General features: G+C 40.8%; 1 long non-coding RNA gene across 1 annotated transcript; it reads right to left on the bottom strand.

The window, feature by feature from the left end:
• Positions 1–2,493: 2,493 nt before the first annotated feature.
• LOC116445646 lies at positions 2,494–24,979 on the bottom strand. The gene is made up of 2 exons (XR_004240849.1): positions 24,897–24,979; positions 2,494–6,049 (listed from the first exon to the last, which is right to left on the bottom strand). It is a non-coding gene; the product is annotated as an uncharacterized LOC116445646 (long non-coding RNA).
• Positions 24,980–25,065: the final 86 nt, after the last annotated feature.

Here is a 25,065-nt window from a genome sequence, read left to right as displayed (position 1 = left end):
TAAGTCTGTCCCACACCTCTGTGGATGATGGGCAAAGGATGTACAGCACGGGCAGATCAGAGAGGTGGAAGAGAATTTATCTTCATTGCTGGCACAGGAACTGGGGTGATCAGCATGTAGAGGTGGAGTACAGCCTGTACTGGGGCTGGCTGTTGTCTGAACTCCATGGAGGAGTTGAGGCAACTGACTCTCCATCATATGGAGCCCCTCATTATCCCTTTCCTTGCAAAGCACTAAGGGAACAAGGAGAGAAGACTGCTATGTTCTGTGCACATGTGTGTCCTGTTAGAGGCCACCTTGGTGGCTGCTCCTTGTTTGTACAGTGTCTAAACCACAATCACTTTGCAAAATGAGTTTCAGCTTCCTCACTTAACACAGAATTGAAATTTTGAGTAATGTTTATAAAATGCACATTCTTGCATTTAATATTTGTTAGTTTTATTTAATTTATCTAGATAAAATCTCATGCAATAAATCATATCTAATCAATGCTGAACGGTTCAAATGATTTCTGCAGTAATTTGTGCCTGCTGATAAATGAGTTTGGGGGCATTTGATCTGCAGGTTCCATTAGAGAAAAGGATTCAGCATGGGAGTCCGGTATGCAATCTGTGCTGTGTCTCTTGCTCAGTTTCTGTAGAGGGCTGGGAGCCCTTGGCACAAGAGCCCTCTGCACTCCCTTGGAGGAGGGAGGCCTAAGGGCAAGACAACCTTCCCCAGAGATACACAACCTTGGGTCATGGTGACAAAGTGAACCACCCCCACCATGCCTTGATTCTATATGGTAATAACCTGTACCCAGTTGGCTAATTGGTTTCTACCCCACCCCCTGCCTTTCCCATAAAAAGCCCCTGTTTCTGCCCCTGGTCAGGGAGCTTTTGTCCCTGGCCTCCCCATCCCAGGGGCTGCTGGACAATAAAAGCTACCTTTGTGGAATAGCCAAATGAGGCTCCTGTCTCTCTGTCCCCAAGTTCTCCTTGGGTGATTTCACAAAGGGCTGAATCACAAGAGCTGGAATCACTTGTAGCTGAGAAATTGCTACACTTGCTGAAATCATCTGCTGCCCAGGGAAGCCTGCCATCGTCCCTGGAAGAGTTGTTCCTTGCAGGACACTCTTTCTAGGAAGGTCATGGCACACCAGGTTGTCCACCCTCGTCTCTTTCTGGAACCAACAAGTTTCTTGATTCCTGTATAGTGGGCTCTAAAACTCAAAACTTTAAGTTTTAATTTAATGCAAGCTGAATTTCTTAAAGGGTTTGCAATGTTAATTTAGCATTTTATAAACTGCATTTGCGTTAGCAAGTTCCCTGCAAAATCACTGATGTTTGTGTGGAGCAGGGGAGGTATCTACTCTACATTTATGTTTAATATAGAGAATGGATCCTCCCCAGGACAAGACCTTTCTGCCTGTTTTTTAAACTTCAACATTGTGACAAATCTAGCTTTGGCTAGCAAAGCAGTAGTGTATTGCCTCTGAATTTGTCAAGCTGAGAAACTGAGTGGACTCACAAGCTAAAATATTTGTTTGGTTTACCTCATTCTCCTCTCCAGAGTATCATATTGCAAATAGAGGTGACCTACTAGCTCAGTGGAACAAGAGAAAAGGTGTGGGTTGGATGAAATCTCAAGAAAATACTCTTTTGGCACAGATATTTCCTCATAAATGATAACAACAAAGAAAGCAACAACAACAGAAGTCCTAATTGCCAAAAATAGAAAGGTACAGGCTTTTCCAGGATGAGGTTTAAAGTGCTGGACTGTTTCCTTTTCTGTAACCTTCAGCTGCCAACATGAGAATTTGTACATGCAATTCCAAGGAATGCTGGCAAATGGACTATGTGTGGTTGGACTGATTGGAGTCAAAGTGCCTTGGATAACCAATTTTAACCTTCTATCAAACCAGTCAGCAGGAAATCTGAAGTTAAACACCAAATTTAATCTTGTTTTGCAGATAGACCTTTCTTTCATATTCCCAGGAAATCAGAGAATCCCTTTTTTGATTGGTATTAACTATTAATAACTGTCAGCTGGAGATTAAATGCAATTAATTTGCACCAGTTTAAGAATTTTCTCATGATAACCAGCAAAACATACAGAACTCTCCCTGTACCTAAGTAACTGCCACCCTCATTCTGGCAATTAGGAGTTTCAGAAAAGTCTTTTCCCTGCCTGAAATTCCAGATAGGTCCACTTACGAGAAGTTGTATCTTCATCACTGACACCTACATTGCCAGCTCCCAAACTGCACAGCCACGGTGGTAGTGTGAACCCTCTTGCCCTTATCACTTTCACACGGTTGAAGAGGGAACTGCAGCACCTGCTTCCTGGAAACTGTGCCAGTGCCCTTAACTGTTTACCAGCTGTCTTAGAAACTCCCTGAATGAGACACAAATCAAAGTGAAGTTTTTATTTTTGCAAGCTCAAGGAAGAAAAAAGATCCAGCATGTTTAGAAAAATGTAAACCAAGATAATAACAAAATCACAGCCCTTGAATAGCTTTTACTGGCATTTTTATTCAGTCCAGTGTATTTTTCCTTCTATGCATTGTCATTCTGCACTCATAATTAATTTATTTTTTTTTAATCAAAGCTTTTGTGGTGTCATGTAGACAAGATTTTGCTTTCAATTTAAAAAGCACAGAAACATAATTGAAAGTATTTCAGACTTTTTATTAGATGAAACTGAAATATACTCTGTATATAAGAAAAACACCATTAAATACATTTTATTTAAGAATAAAGGGTTATTCATTGCAATTTGTGAATGGATGAATTTTACCTGACCAGTGATGAAATTTTTAATAGTACCTAGTAGGGCCTTCACATAAAGTTCTACAATTCCTAATTTTAACACAATTAATTAAGTTTTCACAAAATATCTGTTTTTCAGTTACAATTATTTTTATTCACTTTACCCTGCATTTGAGAGCTGTGATGCTATGGTCCTACTGGGGTATTCCAGTGCTGGGGAAACTTTAAAAGGAGCAAGACTCTCTGAATTTTTGATGATCAAAAAATGTATCAATGGTAAAACTTTCATTGTGACAATTTGAAAGTGAAATTGGCATGCGAAACTCAGAGGAAGAAAGAAATAGGACGGATGTTATAAGGAAAAACAGGAGTAGAAATTAATGTGTGGAATTGGGTCTCTACTGGATTTGACAGAACGTTCACATCAGAGCCCTGAGAGCACTGGTGACCCTAATGATGCTGACCAGACTCTCCTGGGACTCCCACCCATGTCTTCTGCCCATGGCCTTGAAGCCCCATTTTAACTCAGGCCTGAGCCCCCAGTCCCTGCTGAAGCTGTGCTGCAGCTGTCTGTTCCCTGTCCCATTTCACACGAGACCTTCGGACCTGCGTTACAGTCATGTGTCCAGTCTTGTCGGCAGCCCCGTCTCCTGCTGCTTCTGATGGAACCCTCTGGATAAGGCTGTGGATGGATCCTGTTTCCAGCACCTGTCACTGCCTTGCTGCGCTCAGGTGCTTCAGGATTGTGTCCTGATCAGTGAGGACACTGTCTGGGCTGGACCTCCCTCAGCTCCTGCCTCACTCTTCCTTAGGATCCTGTCCTTGCTGCTCCCTGACAACCCAGGACAGGAAAATTTTTTTTGCTTTCCTAAATTGCTGTGTGAGCTATACATAATACTCAGAAAAGGATAAAAAGCTGAGTGTAAGTACTTCAAGGATGCCCAATGCTCGAGGGAAAGGCAATCCACTCACTACTTGGAGACTTGGAGTCTGCAAGTGATAATACGGTGTCTGACAAAAAAGAGAGAATCAGGATAATCCTCTCAACTGCTAAGAGAACTTTATCGTGTAACATGAGTACTCCAAACAGCAGGAAATGTTCTTTATTCTTGGTTAATGTTTAAAGGTTTCAAAGTGTGATACTGCTATGGCTGTGATTGAAAAGGACAAATTCTGCTCACAAACTTAGCTCCAGGTTTTCTCTCTTATTTTCTATTCAACACATTTTTTCCTCGAAATACTGAAAAATTGTTATTTTGAGAGACAATGACAGCAGCTGAAAACAGTTTGGTCGACTTCATGAACTCAGGTATAAACTGCCTTGCCCTGTGTGGGTTGTAACACTTATGTGTTTGCCACTTTATCACTACTGGAAAAACACTCACTGGTAGTGTAAAGGTGGGAGCACTCCAGCCTGCACAGTTGTTTCGAATGCCCAATTTCCGTTTCCAGGAAACCCTGATATTAGCAAAACTATAGCTTATTTGGGAACCAAATGCATCAGTTTTAAAAAATTTCACACACACACAAATTTCTGTGAGTGCTCTGTTTTAGAAATAATTTTTTTTTATTAGTTGGGGTATCTCCCTAAGAGAACTGAAATAGCTATACTTATTTTTGGATGCTGTTGGCTGGGAAAATATTTTAGATTGCTTATGATGTTCCTCACTCCTGGAACAGCCCTGGATCTGGTTCTCTACAGAGGAACTAGGAATCTGAGCTTTGCTGTGACACCTCAGGAGCAAGTAAGTTCAGAAACTCCCTGGAATCAGCTTGCATTTCAGCAATGATTTAAGGAGGTAAAGATTATTTGTAAAGCAGCATATCCTTAAAGAAGAAAATAAACCCCAACAACACTGACCAACAACTCTCACTGCACTGTGCTTTCTTCAGTGCTGGCATAATAACCGCTAATTTCTTAGATGTTAAGGAGTAGTTAATTATTTATACAAAGTGGGATGGCTTTAGCAGGATATATTCTGGTGTCAGAATACAAGGTGGGACTTAGTCTGCATTCCAACATAAAGTTTGGAAGGTTTGAAAATGGGTCTCCTGCTTTCCTGTGACACACTTAAATCCTGTGAAACAGGATACTCTGGGGAGGATCGAAACTTTTTTGAAAAGGAGCTTTTCTCCTTCCAAGAAATGTATTTTGTAGGTGGTGCTTGAGCAGAAACAGGTATAACCCACAGGCTTGGAGGCAATGTGTACTTTCATTCCAGAGGCACAACTTGCTGAAATTGTTCTTGAGCATTCCTGGCTGGCAATGCCAGAGTTTCCTCCTCAGCTCCCTGGGTTCTGGAAATCCTCTTCTTTGATTGCATGTGTTTCATTCTCTGTTGTCCAAGGCACATGAACCTTTTCTGAATTCCACTAAACACCACAACAGCAGCTCTATTGGTCTCAAGCACCTCCCTGTGCTATTCTGAGAAACTAAGCCCAGGGCAGAACAGTCTCGGACCAGACCAGCAAAGGAACAGAGAAAATCCCCAGGGGAGTCAGGTTACTCAGTTGAGTCTGGGAGAGCAGTAACTCAATCATTAGACAACCTCCTCTCTTGGGTACAATGCATAAATGGATAATGTGCAATAGGTAGTTGTAGATTAATGAGATTCATCTGGAACATCAAAGAGAGGATTTTCCCTTGAGGATTCTGATTAGAACTTGCATACTTTCAGTGTAGCAAATCTGTACCACTTTACTCTCTTAGTATTGACAAAGTCTAATTTCGGCAATATCGGGTTGTGGTAGCCAACTGGGTAAGAAGTACATCTCTCTCTCTATATATATATATCTGTACAGTTACTTTTCCCGGAAAAAAAAATCTTTCTTGTCCTGTTCCATTTGGTTGTCCTTTTATAGAAGTCTTATTACTCTTATTTGCACTTTTCTCACAAATACAATGAATGCCACCTTCACAGTAAGCTGCTACTGCCATTGTTCACAGTACTTCTTGATATGTGAGAAAAAAGATTCATTATTAAGATAATAAAATAACATCATAATTATAGGATTTAACATCACTGGGTAATATTTCATGCTTCAGAACACTTTATGTTTCTTTAGTTGTCTACTTTCCAGGGTGATTTAGTTCATTTTTGCTCTTGTATTCCAGTAGCAACTGTAGCAGAAAAGCCTTTTACTATCTGGGCAGGCTAAAGGGCTGCAGCTCTCTTCTTAAGATGCAAAGTTACATACACGGATTTATGGTGACGTCTTTGTCACAGGAGGTAGTGATGCCTTCGAGGACCAAGCTTGCAGGATTCCTGGAAACTGTAGCTGATTCAAAATGCAGTGGCCTGCCAGAGAAGATAGAAGAAAAACATTATAGTAATTTCTAAATTGTCCATTTGCTACCCATTGGAGCCCAGTTTTAATTCAGCACACTGGTCCTTATCTCTAAAGCCTTAATATTGGGTTGACTCTGAGGACATCTATTTTTTGCCTGCTTGCATGAAAGCTGCAGCTGATGAATTTTTTAGACTTTTCAGCTTTATACTGAAAGATGAAGGGGGCAGGGGCACAAGGTATCAGTTATTTCTTTCCATTTCCCAAGTTTATATTTTTTCCCTTTCAGACTGCAATATACCAATTCAGATTTCCCCATCACAGGACATGATCAGCAAAATCCTCCTCCATATGTGGTTATGACAGTTTTTTCATTACTTTCCTATCAAAGAAAACCCCGTGTTGGCATTGGTAAATGTATTTAGCTCTTTTCATGAAGGATTGTGCCAGATATGATGCTAAGAAATGTTTTTAAAATATCTCTAATAATAAAGAAGCAGAGATTAAAAAGAAGCATTTTCGTGTGTTTTAGCTGAAGTCACAATAAAGCCTAGTGTTGATGTGTCTGATACATTTATGCCATCCAGCAGCTCTTTTATTTCATAAAAAAAAGTTACCAACTGGATGTAGCAAAAGGGTAAGTGCACCTCAAGATTTTTTTTGGCAGAAAATACACCTCGAATGCCTTACAAATACTATACCTTTTTTCTGCAAGAAATGATAGATACTAATGCAGTTGTGTCATTTCTAGATTTCAGCCTCAGTCCTGAAATTATTATATATGTGATTAAATTTGTTAACAGTTATAATCACAATGAAAACAGTGGACTTATTAAAATAAATTACATGCTTAAATGGTTGCAACAGCAAAGTCTTAAACATCAAGAAGCTGTTTATTATATCTATTTCTTCAGGTTTTTGTCATAAAGTGTCTTCAGATACTGTTTATATGAATAAATCTTTGTTTAGCACAGTTGTTTGTGCATACAAATGCAACAGTATGCTACAGCAGCGACTAAAGAAGCTAAGAGTCTATATAAAATGGATAAGGAAATGGATTGGGGTAGCAGCTCACATTTGTATTTATCAACCATTTACCTTACTAGTTGAACCACATTAATATGCAGAAGAGAGAAGGCTTTGTGTCAGAAATAAAACAAACTGCCGCCCCTCACAGTTCCTTTTCTATAGATTGTGCTGAAATGCACTGAGATTACAGCAGTGATTAACCATTGGCTTCCAGGCATCCTAAAACTGAGTGAACAATCTGAAGTGGAACTTGCCCTATCCACAACAGCAGGTATCCTACACAGGGTGTCTTATTAGAAGATGATGGTTCATATGAGTCGAGACTCAAGATAGAGGATTTCCACTTCTTGTGCAAGAATTTTGTCAGTATGGCCATGTTTTAGAGCAAGGTGGCCTCTCTGAGGAAACTCAGTCTTACAGCACATATTAGATTTTTCTCTCATCATATTGACATGATGTCTGTGTCCTTGCTGGGAGATCTCAGGAGGACAAGGTAGGGGAACTGCTGAGTTGTGGAACCCTGCCAGCCTTGACACTAGGTTGGGCAATGGACTGAATAGGTGGGACATTTCTGTACTTTTGCATGGAAAATGTTCCATGTATCTGGAGAATGTTAATCACTATTTGGATAATACCTACAGATTTTTCATTCCGCTACATAGTTACAGAACAACTGGAGGAACTCAATCCTTAAGTCTGGCCTTGCTGGTATATTTTCTACTTTTAGATTCTGTTTCAGCTTTTGAACCCTTTCCTTTGTCAAGTACTAAATTCAGACAACAAAAGCCCTGCTTGGTTGGTGCCTAACTGTGAAGAAGCCTAGATTTTATGGAAAAGTGAGTTTTTATCATTAAATGTCTCCACTGTATCCCATGAAGCTGAGCACACTCACTCTGTGCTCCCTTTAACTGGTGACATTTGGTGCTAGTCAGGTTTAATTGTAACTGCTTTGGAAAGCTGTAATCTTTCCTATTTCATTTAGCTTGAATTAATCTCCCTTAACAAGCACTCAGAACAGCCCTCTTCCCCCTAAGTATGTTGGCCACAGAGCCATTGTTGTGACTTATTATAGAGAATCCTTTTTCTGCTTAGCAAAATTGAGACAAAGGAATGCCTCATCAAGTTTTTACTGTTCTGCTGCCTCACATTTATAAAGCGCATATGAATGGACTAGATGCAAATGTCCTTCCTGTAGAAGGTCACCCAATTAACAACTAGTGCACAGAACCATTAAATTTTATTAATACAATCCTTTGGCTTAAACTATTTGCATCTAAAAGCTTTTTTAAAATGCTAGTAATATTTTTGAGTACAATTGCAATTAATTTACAGTAATTAGAGAAATTGTGGGTCTGAGTCATATTCCTATGTATATTTAGCTCACCAATATTTCGATGTATAAACATCAAAATATCTTTAAATATACAGTGCTCATTTACTCACTTCTTGAGTAATTTGTAATGCTCTTTTTCTATCTGCTTTCTGTCATTTTGGATTGTAAATTTTTGAGGTTGAGAATTCTGTTTTACCTGTGTGTCTATGCAGGATAGCAGGAAAATGTTTTTTCTCAGGCTCACAGGATGTTAGTATAGTCATTACTAAAATAATTAAGATAAGACCCCAAACAGAGGCTGTAATGAATGGTTGCTCACTTTCTTCTGTCTGGATCATGTGTTACCATGGAAGGTGGAAGGGGATAAGGCTCACCCACTTCCTCCCCTACCTTTTCATCTCTATTATGGTGGGAGCTCAGCACAGGAAGAGAGAGTTGATGCTGTTAGAGATGACAAAGATGTTCTCATAGATTCATACAGATTACACCTCACAGGGATCATGCAGTCAAACCTCCTGTTGAACAAATAAGTTCTCTATACTCAAACCACAACTCATAATTAAAGTGGTGTTTCTTTGCGCAGAAGGGTTAATTGTTGTATGCTATGGGAAGAGAACAGGAGACCACCAAGCACTGCCAGTCCTTGAGTTTACAATAGTTTTGTATCAGGGAGATATTGATGTGATCAAAGAAGGTAAACAACACCTTCAGCATGTAATGCGGAGAAAAGGGAGAATTTTCCTTTTTCCTGCCACTTCTGTGAAAATACTCTATCAATTCATCAGGTATGACCAGAACACAAAAACAAAGCTGATAATCTCAGGTCTTGGGAAAGCCGTGCTCTTCTGCTCCGTGCTCTATGTCTTCATACAGATGGCATAATATTTTACAGAAACATGGGGAAAAAATTGTAGAATGAATGTAGACTCTAATGGGGGAAAAGGTTATAATTTCTGATCTTTGACTAGAGGGACTTGGTAAGAGTTAAGCTTTTCAGGTAATTTAAAAATATATTTAACTTCTTATTTAATTGGCAAGTCATAAAGATCACTTGAATGATCATACAGTGCTTACCTACCCCAACTGCCCTCATATTGATAACACAATAGTAGAATATAGTCAATCTTTGTCAGCATTGAAGCATGCTGTGTTTTATAATCATTATTTATAATTAAGGAATTGGTGAAAGAGTTATAAGGGCATGCTGACAGCAGTTAACTTGGTAGCAAACCTGAAATTGGCCATAATTGCTGTAATAAATCAATTTCACCAGGATTATTGCTACTGTAAAACTAATAGTCTGTAAGAGCAGCATGTGATTAAAGACAGCTCCCTCTCAGATCTTAGTGACTAGAAATTTAGAATGTGAAACTAAATTCCTAATATAGAAATTAAAACTAATAGAACTGCTGATAAAAACTGAGGTTAAAGCTCTCTCAAAGTTTCAACAATCAAGGAACAAATGAAGATGAGTAACAGGAAAGCTTGGTCAAATTTTGGGGCTGACAAGAAAACACAAACCAGTATGCATGCTACCACCCGAATCTGGCAGCCTGAATGCCTAAAGCAGTCTCAGTGTCATTAAGCTCCCTGCCCTGACCGTGCTGTGGGAGCTGTGTTTTTACATCAATAAGGGAAGAACAAGGGAGACTGCTGGAACGATACCACAATGAAACAATAAACATTGCTCTTTCAGCTGTTCCAACCAGAGCACTCGATTAAAACTACCATCAGGATCAATCAGCACAGTAGACAAACTGTATCTTCAAATTTCTGTTTTTTTCCAAACAAACCTTTTCATCACAATATCTGCAATTAGTGCCAGTCATGGCTTCTGCTCTCTAAAGTATCTGTAGGACTTTTGGCCAATTTTGTCATGTGAGTATGCACATCACTCTTGCCTTCAAGAAAACATATTCGAAAGCAAAGGATGGCTCCTCTTGGACCATCCTTGTCATGTTCCTTGCATGTAACCTGACTAAATTGTGAAAATACACAACTGATTCTCTTGCAGACTCTGTTCTGTTTCACATGGCCCAAGCAACACTGGATTTTTTTCTTGTAGTGTAAAGATTTCCAAACTCCAAATATGCCAGGAGATGAGTGATGAACCAGTGACAGATCCATGAAAGTTTACACTACATGTTTCACAGACCTATTTTTACCCTACCCCTTAGAATACAGGGTACACTTCAATGTATTATCAGTTTATAAAGAGAAGAAGGGAAACTTTTTGGTGTGTATTTATTGGTCTCTAAACACCAGTAAGTCTTCCTGCATCCATGTACAAGCCCAGAAGGTCTAGAAGTTCACCAAAGAGTTAAAAATGTTAAGTAAAAATTCTAAAAGTTTTTAAAAAGTAAAAAGGTTAAAAATACCATTTCCTATATATATATATCTTTAAATACTTTAAAAGTATTGACACGTTGGTTTGTAGTGTTTGTTGTATATTCATTTTCAATAAGCTAACCCATAGTAAAGGTTAAATTCCTTTGAGTAAGCCTTTCAGACAAGTACAACAGGAAAATATTAACGGGTTTGTACATATACGTGAATTCAAACTGCACTAAGGAGGATTATTTACTGTCTTTCTTATGAGAAAGAAAATAAATTCATGCAGACTATAAAATCATAAGAGCAAAATCAATGCTAAAATTAGGGGCTGAATGTATAAGAAATACATATAGAACAAAAATTACAGTGAAGCAAGAACTCACTACAACAGTGTTCAGCTGATTCATAACCAACTTCATTAAACTGCTGAAATGAGAAAGAAGGTCAATGGTTGTTGTTGCAAAATCCATCTCCCTTTTACTTTCTCTTCACATTATCAGTTGTTACAGGAGCACATACCTTTCTATCTCACCAGCCCATTTCTGTGCATCTTAAAATTCTGACACTGAGAGCTTACCATCCATTCCAGCTCAGAATAGAGGTCCACAAATAACAAGACTACAGGACTAACACCACACAAGTGCAAGGAATATATTGAGTTTAATTAAAAATTTACAGATGATGAAATAATTTCATTCTTGAGACAGGATAGCAAGTAATGTTGTTGCAGCTACTTCCACCTTGTTTTCTTGAAGGAGTGGCCACAAATGGAAAGGATGGAAAGCCTGCAGTCCACAGGGAAGCTTATGTGAATTATGACTGCTGAAACTTGCTGAGCAGGAAATTTGGACCCTGGCAGAGGAGAGCCTGGGTGTATTCACTGGATATCTGCATAGCTGCAGAAAGAAACAGCATTGCTTCACAATGACTTTTAATTAAACAGATCTGAAACAAAGTGCAATGTGCCTTTTAGTAACTCTCCAGGCCTGTAATCTTAGCAGAGTAGACAAAAATTAGGACCAAACTGGGAAACATAGATAGGTCTGTGAAGTTAAAGATGTTTGATGATGATTTTATCCATTAGGATGTCAAGTACTGGTGTCACTCAGTATTGGGCGGAAATGTGATTCATCAATACATAGCTCACTTTGATGACATTGAAGGTGGTTATTCCTCCACAGAGCTATATGCCTTAAAATAATGATGCTGAAACTTTAGGACTGGTATTTTATTTCTAAAAATACCATCCAAATAACACAGGTTTCAGGCAAAATTTTTGGCAAATTGAGTCTTAGCAGCTTATGAGAAGTTAAAAGATGGGGTAGGCTTCTGTAACAGTCTCCTGCATCTATTTTATATCTCTTTTATAGAAGGGATTTTATTTAAAGGTGGTAAGACAACAGATTTTAAATGATCACGTCATATAAATGTTAGGAGTCTCCAAAGTTTTTTATTTTTCTCTCCACATCAGAAAAGGAGTCTGATAACGCTTTGACTGAAGTCAGGAGAATTGCTCCCATTCAATTACACCCTAAACCTGCAATGGGATTTGCTAATGCATAAAAGTCAAAGCCAATGCAATTGGTATGCAAAGGGTTTTTATGATGCACAGTCAATAATGAACATTTTCCTTTCTTTTTTTCTGGAAGGCCTAATTTCAAAATCAGGGGGAATATCCAATACCAAATACCTATTTGGAAAGGGAAAATTCTGCAACCAGTACTCAAACTAAACAGTCAAAATCTGCTTCAGACCAGCTTCTGTGGCATTAGATGATACCTGAAGTGCATGAAGATTGCAGCATCAGAGCTGATATGAGTAAGGGCCATCAATGACAGAAGGAAACAAATAGAGGCCATTCAGAAGAAAAGCCTTCAGAAAATTCTCCTCTCTCTGGTCTTCTGTAGTTAATATTAAATAAAATCCTCACTTTCTGATCAACTCAAATTCATGTCTGAAAATAATTCTGCCTATCCCACAGCATGACAGAGGTCATGAGACCATGATTACCAAGAACTAAAAACTCAGAACTTTGCTGTCCATCAGACCACCAGGATACTGCCCACTGTTCCTTTAAACTGTTCCAGAAACAAATGCTGAGAGAGAAATGGGAAGGAACTGCAGTCACAGTTGGTTTTTTCACCACTATTAATGGTATACTCTAGTTCAGACTTTTCTCCACACATTCTCCCATATTTACAGATAGCTGTTCAGTCTAGGGAAGCTAGAAAATCTGCAATGTGGTATACAATATCTATATTCTGTCTAGTCTAATTAGAAAACCCCATCTTTGTAGTCATGGTTTTATTACCTGACAATCATGTACTAGCATAGTGTGATGTGTTTATTTCCATCAGTAGAGGGAATACTGAGTTGTTTGTTCATCCTCCACAGTCTGCCTCAGATAAAATATTGGCTTCAGTTAATTAAGTGAAAATTTTACCACAGCTGGACCAGCATATCATATATTGTATTTTTAAGAACTTTAAAATTATAAACATCTTTTAGTCATTCTAGGTTTTATAAGAGAAAAAAATAACGACATCTAGGTTTATTCCTCTCCTCTTGCATGGGAGTCTTTGTGGAAATCCTGAAAAACCACAAAACAAAACAGTGATTCTTATCTGGATATGCCTGTTTGCATTCTTAAAAACAGAGCTGTCTCCCAGTTCTCATCTCCTGTGTAGGTCTTCTGGTGTCTGAGCTGTAGGGTAAAATTTAAGAGCCTTGGCCATGCCTAGAAAACACATAAAGACCTCTGTTCCCACAGTCCAGCCCTGTGGTTTCCCCTAGAACTTAGAGACTGGCAGCAGGATTACCCAGCAGCTAAAAGCAGGAACTGCTGGCTACTAAAATGCACACTGACAAACCAGGCACGCCCACAGCCCCCATGGCTTAGTTCACAGACCCTGCAGTAGTGATTGACATTACTCATTCAGACAGCAAAATATTAGATTACAGAGACTATTCCTAAGGCATCTTGAACACTGCACAGATCTTAATTTCCACAGTTATTCATGTGTTTGATCTCAGAAGCACCAGTAGCAAAGTCATCATTTGGGAGAAAAGAGGGCCTAGCATCCTGTGGACAAGCAGGTTTCACAGGATAAGAAGTACGTTAAATATACACTTTGACCTCTTACCCACTAGATGCAACAGTACAAACCCCACAAACTGTTTGACATGAAAAAGGGAATAATGCAAACTACTGGAGAAGAGATGCACAGCATGATAGCAAAAGAAGAAAAGAGAAAAAATGAAAGTTTCATCTGAATGGTGGTCTAAAAATTTTGTTTCTCAGCACACACTATTTGAAAGATTGAGGGGAGCAGAGAATGTATTCTGTCCCTTCTATAAATGCCAACAAACTTCCTGCTCAAAATAGTGTTCTGTATGTATAAAACCCAGGGTTTGCCTTTAATATCCAGTGGAGCATGACCCACCATACCAAACCTCTCCGGGCATGTCTACATCAGTGGTTCAGTTTGGATCACTTTTCAAGTGTATCTCTTAATATCACTGTTCAGTTCTGTTTTATCCACATGGCGGAGTGGTGCCTGCGTGCAAAAACTGGATACGTGCCCTGCCAGCACAAACAGGCACTAAATCAGTGGACTGTATTTGTGCTAGTCCAGGCTCCATCCCACCACCAAAGGATGAGTTCTGAAAGGAGCCAAAAAATGAGTCATTGTTATTATAGGAGGTAAACATGGATGCTGCCTATAATATTTTTCTACTTTTCATACCTTCTTGCTAATCCAAGAGCTCAAGACTGAACATCTTCTAACAAATGCAAGTATTTAAAAACTGCCTTCTTTTCTGTATTTCATTCACATATTATCACACTCAGCTTGCATTCTGAGGTGATATAAGGCTCATTATTGATTGTGACACAGAGATTAAATGGCCGTTTACCACCCCTGCCTTCTTCGTGACCTTGGCCTAGGCACCTTCTCCTTAGACAATTTTGGAAGCTGCAAAATGCATTTCCTGTTGGAAAATTACAGCAACTGGCTAAATAAGATGGTAACTGGCATGAAGAAAGTGAAAACAACTTGTGTTTTGTATGTCGAAAGAAGATGATATGCATAGATAAGAAATGAAAAACAAATACGTTGAGTTTTAAATAGAGGTGAAAATAAAATTACGGAAAAACATGGACACCTACATTGGGCAAGATGCTTGTGGAAATGACTAATAGTACCTTTACTCAAAACATAGAGATGTCTTCATTCCCTTTGACCCCTGACCACACTATGAGGCAGCAATGTGTATATATATGTTACATACCATGGTACACTTTATTGTTTCACAGTCTGTCATGATTTAACCCCACTCAGCAACTAAGCATCACAGAGCTGCTCACTGACTGCCCATCCCTCCAGTGGGGTGAAGAATTAAGTAAAAAAAAGTTAACCTTGTGGGTTGAGATAAAACCAATAATTGAAACAAAATATAATATAATAATAATAGAAATAATGATAATGATTGTGACAATAATTGCAATGAAAAGGAGAGGGAGAGAAAGGAATAAAACCCAAGAACAAATGATTCACAATGCAACTGCTCACCACCCACTGACTAATGTCCAATGCCTGTCCTCAAGCATGGTTCAGCAGCTCCTGGATAACTTCCCTTTTTATATACTGAGCATGGCATTCTATGGTACAGAATATCCCTTTGGCCAGTTTGGTCACTGTCCTGGCCAGGCTCCCTCCCAGCTTTTCATGCAGCTCCTCACTGGCAGGGCATGAGACACTGAAAATCCTTGACTCAGGGTGAGCAACACTTAGCAACAGCTAAAGCATCAGTGTGTTAACATTATTCTCCTACTGAATCCAAAACACAGCTGTGTACCCTTTTGCAGTAGCATTGGTGGCTACCTAAAGCACAGGACATGAGAATATCAGTAACAGATTAAAAAAAAAAATTTGAAATATTTTCAGTGATTGCTAAACGTATAAAATAATTTTCCCCAAATGCTGAACCATTTACAGAAATGTACAAATAATAGAGATAACCAAAGTTAACTACAGGATCAGGCTTTTCTTTAGTCAGTCTTGTGCAATTGGACTTCAACATCGGGCAGCACAAACTAGACCGGTGCTGTCACTGTGTGACATGTACTGCTACTTCAGTTGTTAGTAGCAATATTTCCCTTTAATTGTGTGTCATCATTTCTATTATAAAAATAGCTTCCCATTACTCTCAAGTTAAAAGAAACAATTACACACCAGAATATGATGAAAATCAAATTTTAACAAGACTAGTGATTTTAATGATTGTTTGCTGTATAAATATGTTTCAGAAGGCTGAGAAGCTATTCATCAGGAAGATCTGTATCATTTATTCATATGACATTTAAATGAAAACTCACACACTGAGGACTCTTTCCACAACCGATATGAAATAGGTGATAAAATTGAATTGGGTGCCATACAACATCTATGGTTATCCTACAAATTTACTTTGCTCTCTTCAGTCATAGAAATATCTATTGATTTGTTTGATGTTATTTTCTTGCAAAGAGCAACCCCCCTTCTCTCCTGCCCACCCCATTTATAATTTATCTCTCCTCATTTTCCTCTTACATTAAGTGCAATGTTTATACTGCCAAAAGAAATACTTAGCACTGGAAAACAGTATCCAGTCAGCATACATTTAAATGTAACAATTACTGTAAAGAGTCTGGTGAAGACTAATAACTGAGCCATTCCAAAATCAGGCTGGATGAAGCAGCAGAGAACAATATCCGCTGTAGGGAAACATCTCACCAAAAGGCAAGGAGCAGAAAACCTAACACCTTTTTCTTCAACAAGCTTTTGCCCTGATCCAGGCACAATTTAGCTAGGCATGATGAAAATCTGCTAAATACAATTTGTCCTTGGCTATGTTTACAGCCAAAACTTGCTCAGTAGCATTTCAGTTGCACCTGCTGCTATTGACACTTGTCACTGAGTAACTTTTTGAAGGGAGACAAGGGATAAAAACTGAGATCCACCACTTACACATTTATACAAACCTAGTTAACCACCAGTAGACAGAATTATGCAGATTTGAAAAAGTGTGTCTGAGATCAGATTCGGGTGCTATGTAATATCTTGTTTGCTGGGGCAGCTACCTTGCTTTTGAGAACTTGGGAGTGTGCTGTCAGCACATGTGTTCGGCTGTCAGCCTTCCTGAAAAAAATAATGACACAAAGCAGTTTGTTGTATGACTTCTACATAATTGAGCTAAATAATGGTACTTTGTGCCAGTTATTGACTACTACAGTACAAAACTGATGAAGTGGGAAGAATTGCAATGTAATACAGGTTTTATCAGCCATCTGATTTGAACTTTTTCAGCAGCTAGGTCTGAAATAGATGCAACTGGATAAAGACACAAAGATTCATTTTTACATTCTCTAAGCAACAGCTTGATTCTTTCTCTGATGAATCTTGTTTAACACATCTGTTTTTACAGAAGAGTTGTTAATTTGTCAGTTAATTGTAAGGTATAAATGACAAAATTTTTCTCTTAGGAGAAAATGCTTTCTAACATACTACTATAAAGAATCACTTCCATCTGTCTATTTGCACTTCATTTTCAATCATAACTAAAATTGATGTAAAGTTTAGGCACCCTGCTAAAAGTAAAATGATAACCAGAATCATGATATCTGAGATACAATATCTCTATTAAAAGGGAAGCTTTTAGAAACATGTTGACATTCTAATGAAAAGTTAAAATCTCTGCTGACTCATAGCAGATCCAATGATATCAGTCAAAAAGTAAGAACAAAATTTACATCTGAGTGAGCACAAAATTTTCCATCTTAATCAAAAGGTCATGAAAAATGTATGACTTCCAAAGATATGCAATTGAAATGGGTACTGAATGATTTTTAACAAAAACTATTACAGGCTATAATTCAATTGATTACCCAGATTATATCATATTTTGCTATTCTGTAGAAATATATGGTTGTAAAAGAGTGTTCACTCATTAATTTCTCAGCAAGATTTATGAAACATTTAGTTTGAGTGGTGCACAGGGCATCCACAATTTGAATAGGAGACTCTTTACTGAATTAGTCAGTGGGACCTCACTGAAATGACTTAGCCCACAAAACCTCTTTTGAATTTACTTAGGGTTCATGGTGTATGCAAATTAAAGCAGTCTCATGCATTACCACATCACTGCTGTGCTCAAAAGTTGAAAGACACTGAAGAAAACTATTTATATATTGTCTCAGGTTTAAATATTTAATGAATTACCATAGGCTTCATTTTAATGACTGTTTCCTTTTTCTTGCCACGATACTCGAGACATAGTGACACTAGGTGAAATGTATCTTGACAGAGAGAAAAGGTACCATGTGCCTTGTGACCTGTTTGTAGGCTTTTTTAAGTGAGAGATTTTGAGTGTCAGCCTTACCCCACCATCAGGAGAAATGTTTGTCAGGAAGCTACTCTAATTGCCACTGGCACTCTTGCCTCAAATACTTCAGATGGAGCTGCTGGGCTAGCACTCAACTGTAGGAAGAAAATAAGGGCTTGAGCTCTGATTATCAATGGGAAGGGCTTCATCATGTGGAGCTCTAGGCTTTGCCTCACCTCAGTCTAATCCTACAATGTGCTTGGAACGGACCTTAACCTGACAGCCTAACCATGTCCTGTAGGATAATGTGGACAAGAGAAAAAAGATTGCAGTCTTCTCCTCACCCTTTGGCAGTCCCTCTTAAAGTTCAACTCCCTTGGAGCTCTTGGCTTTGTCTCTTTTCTTGCCCCAGTTCAAGGGTTAGATAAAAGTAGTCGAAAAATTTACCCTATCCAGAGTCCCCAGCCTATAGCACAGAGGAGAAAATTGTTAGGGGATAGCATCTGGAGTCTTCCCCTACTTTATTCAGCTTTTAAATCCTTTTTCAACCTCTTTCAGCAGGAGCTGTTGGCTTTTTGTCTCTCTCCTGACCTCAACATAAGCCTAGGCATGGGATGAACTGTAGCCTGAGATGTGTAGTGTTATCTCAGTGGGACAAACAAGTGTTCTGATATGAGGTCTTTGCACAGACTACTCCATTGATCCTCTCCCTTGCATCCCCACTGCACCTGGAGCTACGGGCTTCTTGTCTCAACCCTAATTCCAACCTCAGGCATGGCCTAAGCCTTAGTCCTAGACTTCCCAGCATGGCCCAGAATTTCTTTTGGAAAAAAAAACAACCTCTTTTTCCTCCCTCCCATGAGAGGCAAGTGTTGCTACAAAAATGGGCAATTGGAAATTATCTATGTATGTCTCAGGCCAACCTGCAGACTGTGTTGAGCAGGTCAAGCTGCCCTTCCCCACTGAGTGACAGGTGGATTATAAACACAGGTTTAGACCTCTGGTCTACTCCTTACAGATAAAGTCCTTAGGCAAAAGAAAGAACTCTAAAAAAAAATAGTAGTTCTAAGCATGTTCCCTAATTTTAATTGGTTTCTGTTAGAATTTCTGCTTTAAAGGAATCTTTGATTGTTGAAACTATGCCAGTGTTGGTGTTTATAAAGGCAGTATAGCATTATTGGCATAATGGATTGCATTATTTCCAATCAAACATTTATACTTTATCAAATAGTTGAGGTTAGAAATCTTGAGCAACACTGAACATGTGTAAAGATCAGCAGCTATGAATTCTTGGTAAATTAATACCTATAACCTTTTTAGAGGAATCGATCTAAGTGACTAAGCAGGCACTCAAACAATTCCTTTTTGGAAATTGATATTATTCTCTATTGTGAAATTTTCCATATCCAAAGGAAACTTCAGTGAATGGAGATATCAAACCTTCTGAGTGTATGCTACAGCACAGGGTACATTGTTGGGGTCCCTCCCCTGCCATGGAGCCCTGGGAGAGGGGCCCTGAGGGCACAGACACGGGGCTTCCCTGCCCCTGCTCAGCCTCGTTCCCATTGGTTGGTTTGTGTTCCCTGCGCGGGCAGAAGGACCCTCGGGTCCCGTGATTGAACAGTTCCTGGGCAGAGCTCCGGCCATGCGGCTGGAGAAATAAACATCTCTGAAACAGCTAGCAAGAATCTGTCTGTCCATATATATTTCCTTTCCACGGGACTCCTGGTTTGATATATGCGTGTTGCAGTATCCCCACTGCAACAAATGGTGGAGAATGCGGGCAGAACGATCCCTGATCCCTAAGCGACTGATTTGTGTGAGTAAACCCTGGAAACTTTGGATTCCTCTTCTTGGTTTTGCTTTGCTATTCCGTATCTAAACTATGGAGGAACCGTGGGAAGACTCTTGGCTCTCAGAGCCGCATATGGACATTTATCTTAAACTTAAAATGATTCTTGAACAACGATTTGTAAATTTTAGCTTGATTCAAGCTCAGAAAGAACTGAAACACTTCCTGGCATGGTTGTTTAAGAACTTTTTCTATGTTTCTTGGGATTTAATTCTTACCAAGGGCTTTTGGAAAACCGTTTGGACACAGTTAATACTGGAGTCAAAATATATGCCGATGGAAGAATATTTTCGTGAATATTATTTAATTACCGAGACTGTTGAGCAATGTCAGCTGTGTCCTGGCGAAGGGAAGCCTGGCGCAGGGACCGTGCGGCCCAGGCCACGTGCACCGAGCGCTCTGCGAGCAGCAGCGAGGCAGTTCCCGCGCGCGGGCGGAGCCACGCGAGCCGCAATGTCGGCGGCGGAGCGAGGAGCGGCGGGAGCGGCGGGACCCGGCGGTGCCCGCACGGCCGCGCGCAGCGCGTGGTGGAGCGAGCCCCGGGAACGCCCGACTGAGAGGGGCGGCGCGCGGGCGGCGGCGGGCGGCAATGGCGGTGGAACGGAGCCGCGCCCAGCCGAGACGCGCGCTGGAGCAGGGCGCGGGGGCGTCATCGCTCGGGGGCCCGGCCGAGACGTGGATGCAGCGCCCGGCATTGGCAGCGAAGCTGCGACCAGAGGAGGCGACGCGCGGAGAACTGAGCGGCGCGGCCCGGCCCGGCCCGCGCAGCCCCGAACGCGACCCCGGGAAGAGCGCGCAGGCACCAGCAGCCCCGACAATTCCAACATGGGAGCGACCGAAGGAGAGAGCAAAGACGCAGCGAGACAGAAAACAGCAGCCACTCGGAAAAAGGAAAAGATCATAGAAACTAAGACCTTAGGGATAGTAAAATGGTATAATGTTAAGCAAAATTATGGTTTTATAACAAGGTGTGACAACCAGCAAGACATATTCGTGCATAGAACTGCTATTAAAAAGAATAACCCTGAAAAATGCATCCCAAGCTTGGGAGATGGAGAGGTGGTGGAATTTAATATTGTACTAGGGAGAAAAGGGTTACAAGCATCGCAGGTCACTGGGCCTGATGGTGTTTCTGTAAAAGGCAGTATATATGTAAAAAATCGTAGTCATGTTAGACAATATCTCCATTGTAAGCCCCCCCTACAGTTTCCCTTTCCTAATCCCACCTTTCCCTTTTACCCTATGTCCTATTACCCCCAGTGTATTCCCAATCCGTTTTTTCATCCATGGTTTCCCTCACAAAACCATGCTTTTGCCAGTTGTTTCCCCAAAAATCCCTTTCCAATGCCGAGTGGGGGATGAAAAGGGGGAGGGAAGAAGTTAAACCCTCTCCTGCCTCAGTTTCCCCACAAAGCATGCTCAGAGAATTCTGTCTCCCTTCTGTCAGCCCTAAGATGTTCCACAGAATCTGATTGGACATTTAAAGACTCAGGAGGGTGGCTTGTTTTGTTTTGAAACTGTTCTTGTTATGTTTATCCAGTTGTTTTCATTCTCCTCTTATTAAAATAAAACGGGTGAGGTGTTGGGGTCCCTCCCCCGCCGTGTAGCCCTGGGAGAGGGGCCCTGAGGGCACAGACACGGGGCTTCCCTGCCCCTGCTCAGCCTCGTTCCCATTGGTTGGTTTGTGTTCCCTGCGTGGGCAGAAGGACCCTTGGTCCGGTGACTGGAACAGTTCCTCGGCAGAGCTCCGGCCATGCGGCTGGAGAAATAAACATCTCTGAAACATCTAGCAAGAATCTGTCTGTCCATATATATTTCCTTTCCACGGGACTCCTGGTTTGATATATGCGTGTTGCAGTATCCCCACTGCAACAGTACATTATCATAATTATGCCTACAATGGTATTTCTTTTTCCTGGGCACTTTTTTCCTGGGCACTGGTCAAGCAGGTATGTGTGTGATGCCTAACAGGGCTAGTACTGTTGCAGGAATTACAATTTATAAGGAATTTATTTTGACTAAATGCAGTAAGAGAGAACACTATGCCCACATCTACTTCAACAGAAGCATTTTTACTGACCCTTTTGGGTGCAAGGCATGGCCAAATCCAAACATGGCAAAGTAACATGAAATGGGCAATAGCATGAATAAAATGTCTAAATGCCAATTTATAACAATATGAAAGAAGGAAACCCTTTGATTCATGCTCCATAAGTAAATGACCCTTAAAACAAATGCTCATGCAAACAAAAATTGAATTATATCTGAACTATAGGTTTTCAAATGGACTAAAGTGCTGACATCAACCAGATGTTCTTGTTGATGGGTTTGCAGCTATTGACTTATGCTCCTTCTCATATCAATGACTGAAAGCTGATTCATGTTCTCCCAGTACACATATACAAACTTTAAAGAAGGTAATTCTTCAGCTGAATTTATGTAATAGCAGAGATTTGAGCAGTGTCAGATAGCACAATGCAAGAAAAGATTTCCCATGGTGTAGTTAAATATAAATATTTTTTTTCTCTGTATGCTGGAAGCTCTGATGCGAACACATCAGAGTATATAACCTCTAAAACCCCAAATGTAAGGATAAATTTTAATTTGTATAACATCCCCAAGTGCTCAAACATCCAGCTAAAGCCCTCGTACACAAAAACAGTCCTAGGAATGGTAAGATCATTTGCAAAGGCTGCTCAATAAATGCATTTCTATACTAGAATATAAATACAAAAAGTCCTCAAAAGTTACAAAGAGTATCATCCAAATAGAACTTGTGTGCAATTACCAAAAATTGAATAAGGTTATTTTTATAGTGTGTAGGGGTGTATATATACATCTACATGTATTCACAATCTGCTCTTAAACACAGAAGAAAAGGAAACAGCTTGATAAGGGTCGCGCAAAAGTATGCATGTGCTAAATGTAGTACCCTTGACAAGGTGTCAAACAGCACATGCTCATCATATGGGAGTGTCTAGGTGTGTATGACTGGAGGTGATGACTGGTACGAGGAAAGTCATACAGTCAGAGAGGTTACATGCATGTATTTCAATAGATGCTGGTGTTGATGAGGGGTATGAGGATATATATGGTTCTAGAGAGAATAAATTCGTGATGATGGGTTGTAATCAATTAATGGTAATGCTGCATGTATCTGCATATTAAAGTGGTGGGTAGTGATAATATGCATAATTGTGATAGTGGGCAGACAGTGATAACAAGATGTGTGAACAGCAGGAGGTGATGGGTATGCATGGTAAAATGCGTAGGTTGTAAGGATGCATGTGTGATGCTGAGTATAGTGGTGCTGTGGGGAGCATATAGCAGCATAAGCACCGTGCTGATATTTGTGTGATGTGGACCTGCTGTTCTTGACAAAAGTAGGTGGTGCTCTTAGGAGGCAGTTTATGTGAAGAGACAGGTTGTTATCCATACAGGTGCGGTTTGCTCACACAGATGGGGGGCTACAGCCAACAGAATAAATAAGCAATTACTGAGTATTTTGTGTGTATGCCTGAGGGAGTGCTGACACAGTGAGCAAGTGTGAGGGTCTGTGTGTACTAGTGAGTAACCATATCTGATTAATACAGAATGGTCAGGTGGTATATACAGAACGGTGGTGCTGGAATACGAAAATTGATTAAGTGGTTATGTTTAAGTATGTAAGGACAGACTGTATACTCAGAAGAATAACATATAGGGAGATGATACATATTGACCAGAAGGAGAGATGTATGGGAAGGTTTTTTTTAAGAAAAGTTTGCTTGCCAGAGATGCAGTATTAGGACTATCTGCAGTTGTTCATGTGTGTTGTGAACTGGTAGTGTGGATGAGGTGTCTAAGGTGTCAGTGTCTGCCTAGAAATGACAATATGAGGAACTACTGGTATATGTGGGTTCATCTAGGATCAGGATGTGTGTGAAAAATAGCACAGTATAGGTCAATGTATAGAAGTGGTTGGTGGGTATTGCATGGAATAAGTTATGTAGTGACAGCTACATATATGTAGTGTATGAATAGAGATGGTGCCAATGGTTTGTGTATGGGCTCAGGAGGGCTTATAGCATATAGATATGCATCTGGTTTAATTACAAATTAAGGGAGGGGGTTGTAACACTGGTGAGGCAGCACGTGGTGGTTGAGCTTGAAGTGATCCTGTGAGTGGAAGCAGATGTGTGGGAACAGAGGAATGCACAGCATGACATGGTCTTGGCACCACTGTGGTGTAAATAGTCATGGCAAGCTGTAGCGTGCAAACTGGTCACTGCACTTTTGGATGGGACGGACAGAAACAAAACATGCGCAAGGGTGTTAGAATACGATGGCGGGGGGCGGGGCCGGAATCTTTCAGGACAGAGTGTGTGGAGAGGAGCAGGGCTGCTCGTGAGTGGTCTCTAGTGGTGATGGTGGGACAGGACAAGGTAGGGGGCATGGAGCTGCGTGGTGGTAGGAGGCATGGACAGCGCTGTGTGCATAGGGCTGAATGTTGCGTGCTTTGTCAGTCAGTGCCATGCCTGGTGCCAGCTCTGTGGGGTGGGCAATGTACATGGCGCAGTGATAGGAGAGGGTTACAGAAGCTGCGTAGACATGAGGCATGCTTGTCCAGGTAACACTGCCCACCCACGCAAGACTCAGGCTTTTTTCTTAAAGGAGAAAGGATAGTCCCTTTGCCAGGGGTGCCCCTGATCTGGACCCAGGTGCCGTGGAGGGAGAGCAGTGAAGAATAGAGGGGGAGGAGAGGATGGTGGACGGGGAGGGGACCAATGCGATGTGGGGGAAACAATACTGGGTGGGGAGAGAAGTGCGGGATCGGGGGGCACTGGGTAGTGTGGGGCAGCGGGAACAGGGGACAGGCAGCCCTGGAGTTGCCGGATTTGCGAACAGCCGGAGGGCGGGATGGGAGGCGGGCAAGGGGAGTGAGGGGTAGGAAGGGACACCCACTTACGTCTCCTCCTGCATTTTTTTTCTTTCCCTCCTTCTTTCCTTAGCTGGTGACGCGCCGCTGCTATTAATCATTCACCAGCCGGGGAGCAGCAATTGCCGCCGCTCGGAGCGAGCGGCGCCGGCAGCCGCCTCTCTCCCGATGCCCGCGTCTCGCAGCCGCCGCACCGGGA

Source organism: Corvus moneduloides, chromosome 6 (assembly GCF_009650955.1).
Source record: "Corvus moneduloides isolate bCorMon1 chromosome 6, bCorMon1.pri, whole genome shotgun sequence".
Lineage (NCBI taxonomy): Eukaryota > Metazoa > Chordata > Aves > Passeriformes > Corvidae > Corvus > Corvus moneduloides.
The sequence above is the reverse complement of the archived record's forward strand: the minus strand, read 5'-3'. Positions and strand labels throughout refer to the sequence as shown.